Source organism: Bactrocera tryoni, chromosome 3 (genome assembly GCF_016617805.1).
Source record: "Bactrocera tryoni isolate S06 chromosome 3, CSIRO_BtryS06_freeze2, whole genome shotgun sequence".
Taxonomy (NCBI): domain Eukaryota; kingdom Metazoa; phylum Arthropoda; class Insecta; order Diptera; family Tephritidae; genus Bactrocera; species Bactrocera tryoni.
In genome coordinates, this window is record NC_052501.1 from 30,444,141 (window position 1) to 30,455,308 (window position 11,168).

General features: G+C 38.5%; 1 protein-coding gene and 1 long non-coding RNA gene across 2 annotated transcripts in view; both read right to left on the reverse strand.

The window, feature by feature from the left end:
* LOC120772965 (GTP-binding protein Di-Ras2) overlaps positions 1–11,168 on the reverse strand; it is a 98,045-nt gene that overhangs the window by 18,449 nt on the left and 68,428 nt on the right. The gene's annotated exons all lie outside the window — the stretch shown is intronic.
* LOC120772966 lies at positions 1,526–1,866 on the reverse strand. The gene is made up of 2 exons (XR_005705111.1): positions 1,784–1,866; positions 1,526–1,719 (listed from the first exon to the last, which is right to left on the reverse strand). It is a non-coding gene; the product is annotated as an uncharacterized LOC120772966 (long non-coding RNA).

Consider the following 11,168-nt stretch of genomic DNA (forward strand, 5'->3'; position numbering starts at 1 on the left):
GTGCCACGCCCATCTTCAAATTTTGACCCCGGCACTCATAAAGCCCTCTTTTCTGACAGCCACTCGGAATTAAGATCGTCTCACCAACTTCATAATTTTTATATATATAGAACTACATATCTACAAGGAGAGTTCCAAAGTAAACAGGACTTTTAAAAAATAAACAGAACAAATGGTTTTTTCGGCAAATTTATTTTATTCAAAATAGTCTCCTTCTGCTTCAGTACAGATTTTTGCATGGTCCAAAAGCATGTCGAACGAGTGTTTTAGCTCGGTACACGCCTTTTGAATGGCCTCTACGTCTGCATAACGCTTTCCTTTCATAGACCCATGCATTTTGCCGAAAAGGAAGAAGTCGCACGGTGCTACATCTAAGGTGAATGCGGGGAGTAGTTAATGTTTAAAATGTGATTTTTGGCCAATAAATCGGTCCCAAGCGTCGATCGAATGTTGGATTCTGAGAAATTTTTGGTCGTCAGTCAATTTGTGCTGAACAAACCGTGCATACACCTTTCGTAAACCCAAATGTTCGGTCAAAATGCGATAGATCGATGTTTTGGAGATGTTCAATTCCATTTCCATGAATTTCAATGATGATTTCGGCTGACTTTTGATGAATTCACGCACAGTTTCGATGGAATTGGTGATCACTGATTTCGATTGGCCCACATGTTGATCGTCATTTATGTCTCCATGACCACTTTGAAAACGTTGAAACCACTCATGCACTCTGCTACGGGATAAGCAATCATCGCCATAAACTGGTTTTATCAATTGAAACGTTTCGGTAAAAGTTTTGCCAATTTAAAAAAGAACTTAATGTTGGCTCTTTGTTCGAAGTTCATTTTCGCACCGATAACATAAACATACTGACACTTAAAACGCAATAACTTCACTTCCAATCTATGAAATGTCACGAAATTCTCACTGGACAATCGAAAAAGATAGCAGATTATAACGCACCAGTCGACATATAGATGGCGCCACTTCAAAAGTCCTGTTTACTTTAGAAAGCACCTTGTATTTCGATTGAGTCTACATAGGTGTTACAGACAACCGTAAGGTGAGGAAACTATTATACTCGGTAGCAAAATGTTGCAAGAGTATAAATATTAATTTATATATATAAAATAATATATAAATACAAATAGGATGGTGTGACAGAATTTTTTTGCATATTTTAATAAAGCGATGCGTACAACATGGTGCCTGCAAAATCTTCTACCCATTTTATGCGATATCAAAGATAAAGCAATGGACAAAAATATCATTTATCATTAAAAACTGCAGATTTTTAAGTACTTATTTAATTTTATTTTTATATAATTTATTTGCAATTTATATTTTCTTGAGTTTATAGGCTTCTTTATTCTTTTTTTCTACATAGTTTTTCGTTTGTCAGTTAATCAATTTGAAGATCAGAAGTGTCCACGAGGTGACAATTTTTTGCGGAAATTTCTTTGAATCGACTTGTTTGTGTTTCTTGGGGGCAACTGCATCAATTGTGAAACTCTTTTTCGATTTGCGTCCTTCTGAATATGTGGCCAGTGAGCAGCATCTCTCATATTTCTGAACACTCTTTCCTCTAATGCTGGATTTGGAATGCCACAGGCGATAATTTCGTCATTTGAAGTGTTCGGCATTTGTTCAGCATGAGTCCGATCGCTTTGGGGTTGCATATTAGTGTTTGAGTGAAGTAGACGGGTAGCTTTCTAGTCCCTAAACATTTGCGAAAACAAATAAGTAAAATCCGATTTGTGTTACAAATTTTATTTTTATTTACTTGCGCCTCTTCGTGGTAAATTACATAAAATAAAATTTAAATTCTAGTTTTCCCCTTATAACAGCGAATCAAAATGTGCATTTAGTTTTAATCTGCCGTTTTGTTTTTCTCGATCAGCTGTTTCTCCTTTTTTCGTTTCTCTTTCTTCGCTTTGCCTTTGGTTATGGCATTGCCAGCCATTAAAAAAAAGCAGCTAAGGTTTTAGGACAAAGGACTAAACATACCCATTGACAGGTGTTCCCAAATATTTTCTGGCAGAAACATGGCCTCTGAAAATAGTTAGCAAAAGCACAAGAGAGCCGACACGTTCGAGAGCATTGTAGAGAGATTGATTGGAGAAATGGCCACGTCCGAAGAAATTTGCGACGCGTTACAAAAGGAGTGCGGGTTTCAGAAAAATATTCAAAAAATATCAAAAATATGCAGAAAACAAGAAGCGGCACTTAAATAGCCCTTATATGCCCTTAAATTAGGCAAAGTAAAGATCGGGTGTTGCAGTGTTATCGACAGGTTGTGGAAGCCCGGGACATGTATCAAAAGTATGCATGCTGTGCAAAGAGGAGCACTCAGTTCTGAGTACGACTTTCCCTAAATACTTGGAGTTGGTAAAGACAATGAAAAAATTAGAATACTGCAGCTGAACTAAAATCACTGCGTCGCTGCACAAGCCCTGCTGCCATCAAACCATTATAGTAAGCAACATACATAGATGTTGCCTTACTGAGTGAGTAATATTCCCAACGTTCGGAAAGTACAGATATAAGTGGCAAAGCAGCAATATGGTCCTGCAACGGAACGGTGCTGAACAAATATCAATCACATCAATCGACGAAATTATCGTCTATGGCACTTCAAATGCAGCTCTAGAGGAAAGAGTGTTCTGAAATGTTAGAAATGCTGCTCGCTGGCCACATATTCAGAAGGACTCAAATCGGAAAAGAGTTTAACAATTAATGATGTTACCATCAAGAAACACAAACAAGTAGACTCAAAGAAACTTCCCCAACAATTATCACCACGTGGATTCTTCTGATCTGAAAAAAGATCAAAAAGCAAACGGAAAACTACTCAGAAAAAATTATGAAAAAAGACGTCTATAAATGAAAGATAATTTAAATTGGAAACAAATTACATAAATGTAAAATTATATAAGCGCTGTAAAGTCAGCAATTTCTTTGCAGAGGGTTTATAGATATTTCTACTTCCGTGCGAACGATAACTTTAGTATAAATTGCAAAACAGTGAGGAAATGGATGAGATCGGATTACAACCGCCCTCTCTCTACATAACGTTTTTGTTAGAAACTGCGAAACCGCGATAAATCAATAACTTAGTGCACCCCCCTTAAAATGCCTTAGCCCTCTTCTGACTTACATTTCGGATTGTGAAATATTCAGTAGCCTCTTTGCATATTTATATTTATACTAGCTTACCCCGCAGCCGTTGTCCTGTGTGAAATTATGTGTTTTGAAATGAAAAGAAAGTTGAATTTATCATTTAATTTTTTTTTCAAAGTAACGCATCTTGATAAACAACTTTTTTTTGATTTCTGTTCCGGTGTACAGAAAAGATGGTTTTCCAACTCGTGAGCACACCACGTATATCCGGGCGTGTGAAAAACATAGCACTTCCAAATTTATGCCACACACTACGCGACCATCCTTGTGTCCTGTTGATTGTCATCTCAAATGTAATTTTCACTGGAAGCGGAATACATTTGAACTAAAATGGCAAACCGTTAGAACTCAAAAGAATTTGTAGAATCAAGCACTCTGCCCCCCTTGTATTCGATAGGTGCGTCACAACCTGTCGGGTTCCATTGCACAGTTTTGGTGCATGAAGATTGCGAAACATAATAACGACAGGTCCAACTTTGAGACGCAAATGACGCGGTGGCAGGCCAAGCCTCTCCAAAGAATTTAGAAATTCCACTGGATAATTCACGGCGTCGTCTTCATTTTCAAGACGATCGATCGATTCCTATGAGCGCAAGTCTTCTGGAATTTTACTTTGAATCTTCCAGTTTAAGTAAACAACATCGGTATTTTTGGCAGCTAAGATTGCGCGTGCACTTAAGGAATCGTAGTTACGATAATTTGGCCAATGTCCGAACATTTGTGATAAGTTCATCTTTCAAGAATTGATAAACGGCAGATGGAATTGATGTCAAACCACCGAAAGTATCAACCGGAATTGACCCTTTCACAATTCTTAGCGAAGACGATGTAACATGTCTTGGGCAATGTCATTTTTGTTCGTATCCCACGTGGATTTGAAGGCTGATATGTCGAAATGATCATCGCGAAAAGTGTGCGAACTTCAGTGGCGTGCGAAGTAGCTATCGAATTGTCTATCGTTTGATTCCATTGATTATCATGCTCCAGCAATTGTTATTGCTGGCTGGCTTCTCCAAAACGTACATACACAGTACGCAATGACTCAAATAAAGTTGAGCCGCGCACATTAATCAATAGCAACCGAACGTATAAGCAATCATTGTTTTTCGGGTGAATTGTGTAAATTCGTCCTAATGCATTAGTTGTCCATCTACTGGTTGGCCTTGCTTTCTGCGTAACTATTTCTTCGCCGATGCATTCCACGTATAATATCAAGGTATTTCCGAATAGAGAAAGAAAGTTGAGAAAAAACTCGTCAATGTTAATTTTGTTGCTGGCGGTGTTTCCACCGGCTGTGCTGTACTCTGGGTTGAAATGCACTCATTGTCCATTCTCTAGATTAATTGCGAGACGCACAACAGTCGGAAAACGTTCATGAATTGCAAAAGTCAATATCCTACAAAGCGCTTTATTGCAGTTCACGTACCGACCGTATCGTTCAAGACCAATAACCGCCATGTTGCTTCCTTTGATGACGTTCTTACAAACGTATTTTATCGATTTCTCCAAACTACAATACTCAACTTTGATATGAGTTTTGAAGGTGAATTAAACAGAAATGGTGAATATAGTATGATCCATGTGTTGTCAACTTCGATATTTACTCTTCTAAATTTATTGTCAGACATACAAACCGAAGTGGGATTATGGTGTCCGCAAGGACCATGAACCATATCGGATTTCATTACTTCGTATAATACTGGATCTTTCTCTGCATCGGGAATTTCCGCAGAAATGATTTCATCAATTTGATCTGGTGTAACCTTGTTTGAAAAGTCGTGCTGTGACATCGTGACGATCGCTTGCTGATTGACCGCGATCCATAATACCGCACGTATGTCATCGCTTCCTGGGAGTACTCTGTCATGTGCCTTGGGCTGCCAATATATGTTGATGGCAAAAAGAACGCCGACCGATATTAGCGCGACCTCTTCGTGGCTTCATAACAAATTTCAATCTGTAATTTACCACTTTGTGTGAAACACACATGACGTTTTCACTGAGTAATTTTCAAATTTTTTTTTTTTTGAAAAGTCAGAATAAAGAAAGCAAATGACAATTTTGAACAATTGAAATAATTAAAAAAAAAATTTCATATGAAAAAAAATTATTTTTTGGAATTGTGCAATTTTCCGAATTTTCCTCACGAAAGCATACGTTTTTTGTGATTTCTAAATCTTCCCCGATCCACAGCGAACAACCTCTGAAAATTTCATGAAGATTGGTTCAGCCGTTCTCGAGCATTAGCGTTACTAACAAACAAACATTCATTCATTTGTATGGGAAAAAGAAAAGAGATGTTTTTAGTGGTTTTCCGGCAATTATTCGAATTTTTCTCGCCGTAAAAACCATCTTTGAACCTCAGCGAACATTTAGTAAAAAGAATTGGCCAAATTGGTCCAGGCGTTGTTGAGTTATGCACTTAGCAACACATTTTGCGATTAAGTTTTATATATAAGATTTATACATACATATGTAGGTATTTATAAAATTGCTTGATAATAAGTTTTCAAGTACATATGTATGTATGTATATCTGAACAATGTTAAAAATTAATGCAATCAGCCTAGACCTTCTGCTTCCAATAACCCTTATGTAGTGAATTCCGATTCTGAATTAAATTATGTTGATGACAAGCTGCAATATTTAAATAAAATTAAATGAATACGTTTTCTTAAAAGTTTTTATATTACACTGATGGTTTGGTGTTGGGCTCAACTTCATATCGTTAATATAATTATTTCCGATACTTCGGTTGACATTTTTCAGATCAACAAAATATCTTTAATTTCGGTTTAGTTTATATCATAATGCAATATATGTGGAGGAGTTTGGGATGATTTAAGTATAAGTTTCATTGACAAGAAGTAAAATTTAGTAATAAGATTAAGGTAGCCTATGACCATAAAAATAAGTTAATATTATGTTAAATTTGATTGCATTGCATTCGCCAACACTTAAAGATATTTTGCCGGCATTGAGCCGCGCAATTTGAAATAGCATACAATGTTCGGTTATACTACAATTTAATACTTACTTATTTATTTGTTAGAGATTGTAATTTTCGAGTCCTCAAAATTCCATATCCCTAACCAAACACATTTACTTCACTTAATAAATCGATTTATGCAAAACTTTTCATTAATATAAGCGTTTAATTACGTTGGAATATTAATTTATACCATTAATGCTTTGTTGAGAGCTCTCAGAAACAGTTATACCTAAGTATGTACATAGCCGTATGTATTTACACTCAAGTAATAAATCACTGAAATTAATAACGCTTAATTCAAACATAAATTTATTCACAAGCACTTAAAATTAATAGCCAATAGGTTTGTTAATAATCATTTTATGTATGACGCCAATATGTACTTTAAGTTGGAGCGCTTGAAAACTGGAAGCGAAGTATTTTAAAAGGTTCCAGTTAATTTACCATTCCACCAGGCTTTCTAACTAATTTAAATGGCTTAATTTCTGGTCACTTTGTTAAAAAGGTCCAGAAGCAAATTCGAGCTATATTGACGACCATTGGTTCGAGAAAAACAATGCATGTTCCAATTTCAAGCTAGCCTTCACTAGCTATTTGATTGAGTTTTTCCTACTTACGGCCGCGGTATATACCATCTTATATATTTTTTATGTAGTTTTCTCGAGTTCAGAAAATTTTTACTTGATATACGAGAGTGATTGCTATTGAAGTGCGGAAGACGCACCTCTTTCAGGAGGTGAGCATTCAACATTTAGCAGAGCGACAATACTAGCGACGAACTGGCCAACTATGCGCTCAAAGCTAGTCAAGAGGTGCTTTTCTCACCAGATAGAAGTACTGGCAACTGCAAAGCCGAGAAGCTAATCCATCTAGCACCGGTCGATTATGATCACCGCGATTACAAGATCCATCTGAAAGAGATCTTATAAACTATTTGTCCTTAGCAAAGGTCATCAAAGTATTTTGGAGCAGGATGAGGTGGAAAAGTCCAGACACTTTCTCCTCCATTATGCAGCTTTTGTAAGACTGAAGTTGAAATATTTTGGTAGTGTTTCCTACGGCGAACCAGGAAACAGCAGAAACTGATATTAGCCGCCCCGACAAGTTTTTGATAGGCACAAAGAGCTTTGTGGTTTGTTAGGATCTTACGATCAAATATATAGGCGTTTTAGGTACCTAAACGGACCGGCGTTCTAAGTGGTTCAAGTGAGATCCCTGTTAGAATCAACATCATAAGCTAAATTAACCTAAGCTGGATAGAAAAAAAATACAAAAATAGTTGGAGTAGGATGACTGTCTCACTAGATCTACTTGTAAAATTCCGAAAATGACAATCGCATATTTTATTATTGTTGTTAACATTATTGTTGTCTTAGTATTATAAAATTTTTAGAATTAAGTCACGAATTACCATTTCTTCTCTATTTATAAATTTGGGTCTAGATATTATTTATAAGCGCCGTTAGTTCTGTTTTCTGCAGAATGAATAAGCAAGCGAAGCAAATGAGTCTGGTAGTGAACGAGGGCAAGACGAAATATCTCCTGTCATCAAGTAAACAGTCGTCGCGACTTGGCTCTCGCATCACTGTTGACAGTCATAACTGTCGTACGTAATTTCGTCAATTTTAGAACCAGCATCAACATCAACAGCAATGCCTCGAAATCCAACGCAGAATAACTCTTGCCAATAGATTCTACTACGGACTGTGTAGGCAAGCGAGAAATAAAGTCCTCTCTCGACGAACAAAGACCAAACTCTACAAGTCACTCATTATTCCCGTCCAGCTATATGGTGCAGAGGCATGGTCAATGACAACATCTGATGAGTCGACGTTACAAGTTTTCGAGAGAAAGGTTCTGCGAAAGATTTATGTTTCTTTGCGTATTGGCTACGGCGAATATCGAATTCGATGGAACGATGAAGCTGTATGAGATATGAGACGACTTTGGCTACGCTGGTTAGGTCATGTCGTCCGAATTTACGAAAACACTCCAACTTCGAAAGTATTCGATGCAGTACCTGGCGGGGGAAGCAGAGGAAGAGAAAGACCTCTACTCCGTCGAAAAAACCAGGTGGAGAAGGATCTGGCTTCGTTTGGAAAGAAGAAGATATTATTTATACCTCTGAAGAACCTTATTTGGGTTGGCGAAAGAGATTTTGTTTGTTAATAACTATATTAAGATAAGATGGTATATGGTAAACACTACTTGGAATTTCGTCCTTGATAAAAGCAATCACAATAATAGTCCGCCTTCTCGTTTATGTTTATAAATTGACTATTACAGGTTTTTAAATTCTTTCTAGGTATCACGAAATGTCAGATAACTTTCTTTGAAAAGCTAATGAATCAGTGATAAAATTGGCTCAAATTGGTTTCGAGTTTCATTCTGTTTAGGCGCTTGAGTAGAAGTAGGAGATCCAAAATAAATCGAGAATTGCGAAAATTGGTCACAGAAGTCAAAGATTCTATGATTTGTAATTGAATTGCCATGAATATCTATGTTACTTGTTTAGGCGAACTTTAATTACTGTTTTGTATGTGTGTCTGCAGTTACTCCGACAAAGAGTGATTCTACAAGATTTTAGGTACATCTCAGGCATTTTATGTACAGATTTTTCTTCACAGAAATGTGATCAGAGGTTTATCTTTATCTGCAGCGGGTAGCGCTCTATGCGAAATACATTTTTGATGACTGCGGGAAACTTTGTTATTCAGCTCTTGCATCATAATAGTATCATCCTATAATTACAGCGCCATGACCACTCATTGATACCGAGGGCTTTATCTTCCCAAAAATTTTGACCTTGGAAATTTTTAAATATTGTAGTCAGTAGTGCTTAGGTGAACTCGACAATAATAATAACAAAAACAGCTGGTAGATTCCTAGTACACTTCCTGCATTAAGTAAACATAATGTCAAACTCTCTGAGATGGTCCCTCAGCGATCAGTTTTTGAACTTTAATTATAAATATGTGTAAATGACTCTACCATAGCATGATTATTTCTGCTTTGCATTGACTGATCGGTGCAGCCAAGCTGCAGCAATCCACGTTAATCAATTCAAATATAGGGAAGGAGAGAGTTTCCATATGGTTACGGGGATTGTGGTGTAGGCTAACCACGTCTTACATGTTTGAGGAATTATATTAATATTTGTGAGCGTGAGAATGTGGCCTACAGATTTTATATTTGTATATTTGCAACACTCACCTGCCCATAACACACAAATAATTCTAGACTTGTGTGTGGAACTCTTTCGCATATAATTTACAACGATATATGGGTAGATATGTGCGCATGTCTGCATATAAATAAATGAAGTGCCACTGGCCCACTTACCATACACTTCAAATCATTCACGCACGCACACCCTCGCACATATACATATTGCATATATATCCATACATAAGAGGTCAATTGAAAAGTCCCCGGCCTTTCACATAGATCGCGCTACTAGAATTAAACCCATAAGATGGTTAGTTAGCCCTAACCTTCAAAAAACGAGTGTATGAATTTAACAACTGTAGGATTATTGGTTTGTGAATTATTTAATTTCGAATACAGCCAAGGTTTTGCGGCTTGATGACGAGTTTACGGACACTGCCCCAGGAAAACCAACTAGTTCCGGTCTTTGATCAAGTATCCTCTGGGTAGCCTAAGAACATCCGTTTGAAAGCGAGCCAAAGTGAGAAGGCGAAACACCCCCTTTACAGGGTTGTGCGCTGGGTAAGGGACCCGCCACGTAAAAAGCGCCCCCAATGAAAGATTACCAACTGCCTCGGATGAGAGACCCCCGTTTTGATGACCATCATGACAAACGAAATAAAGACTACGATATTAGCGCATGCACCTAGAATGTCCGGTCCCTTAATTAGGAAGGTGCCAGTGCCCAGCTGGGGGTTAGAGTGAAGGCTAACATCACCGCCGTCCAAGAAATGCGATGGACGGGACAAGGACTGAGGCGAGTAGGTCCTTGTGGCATTTACTACAGTGGTTATATAAAGGAGCGCAAGTTTGGTGTGGGATTCGAGGTGGGAGAGAGACTCCGTCACCGAGTACTGTCATTCACCCCGGTGGATGAACGTCTAGCCACAATCCGCATCAAAGCGAGATTCTTCAACATATCGCTGATTTGCGCACACGCCCCGGCGGAAGAGAAGGACGATGTGACTAAAGATGCCTTCTATGAGCGCTTGGAGCGCACCTATGAGAACTGCCCCCGTCACGATGTCAAAATCGTGCTTGGCGACTTTAACGCCAGGGTGGGCAAAGAAGGTATCCTTGGCGCAACAGTCGGTATATTCAGCCTCCACGAGGAAGAAGCATCCTCAAATATGAGGGTGATCGACTTCGTCGGGGCCCAAAATAGGGTACTAGATTCCAGCATAGAAAAATTCATTAAGCTACCTGGCGGGGATGCGGTAGATACCGAGAGTTGAAGAGGGAAGCGAGACGCAATTACGGACAGAAAAAGAGAGAGGCCGAAATGCGTGATGAAAAGCTTGAAAAGCTGGCCGACAAGGGTAATGATCAAAAATTCTACGAAAAAATGCAGCGTCTAACAGAAGGTTTCAAAACCGGAGCATACTCTTGCAGAACCCCCAAAGGTGATCTAGTGACCGATGCCCAGAGCATACTAAAATTATGGAGGGAACACTTCTCCAGCTTGTTGAATGCCAGTGAAAGTACAACGCCAATAGAAGGCGAACCCGATTCCCAAATCGATGACGATGAAGCGAACGTTCCATTGCCCGACCATGAAGAAGTTCGAATAGCAATTACCCACCTAAAGTACAACAACGCGGCGGGGGTCGATGGATTGCCGGCCGAGCTATTCAAACACGGCGGCGAAGAACTGATAAGGAGCAGGCATCAGCTTTTTTGTAAAATATAGTCGGACGAAAGCATGCCCAACGATTGGAATTTAAGCTCTGCCCAATCCACAAAAAGGGAGACTCCACAATCTGCGATAACTACCGTGGGATAAGCCTCC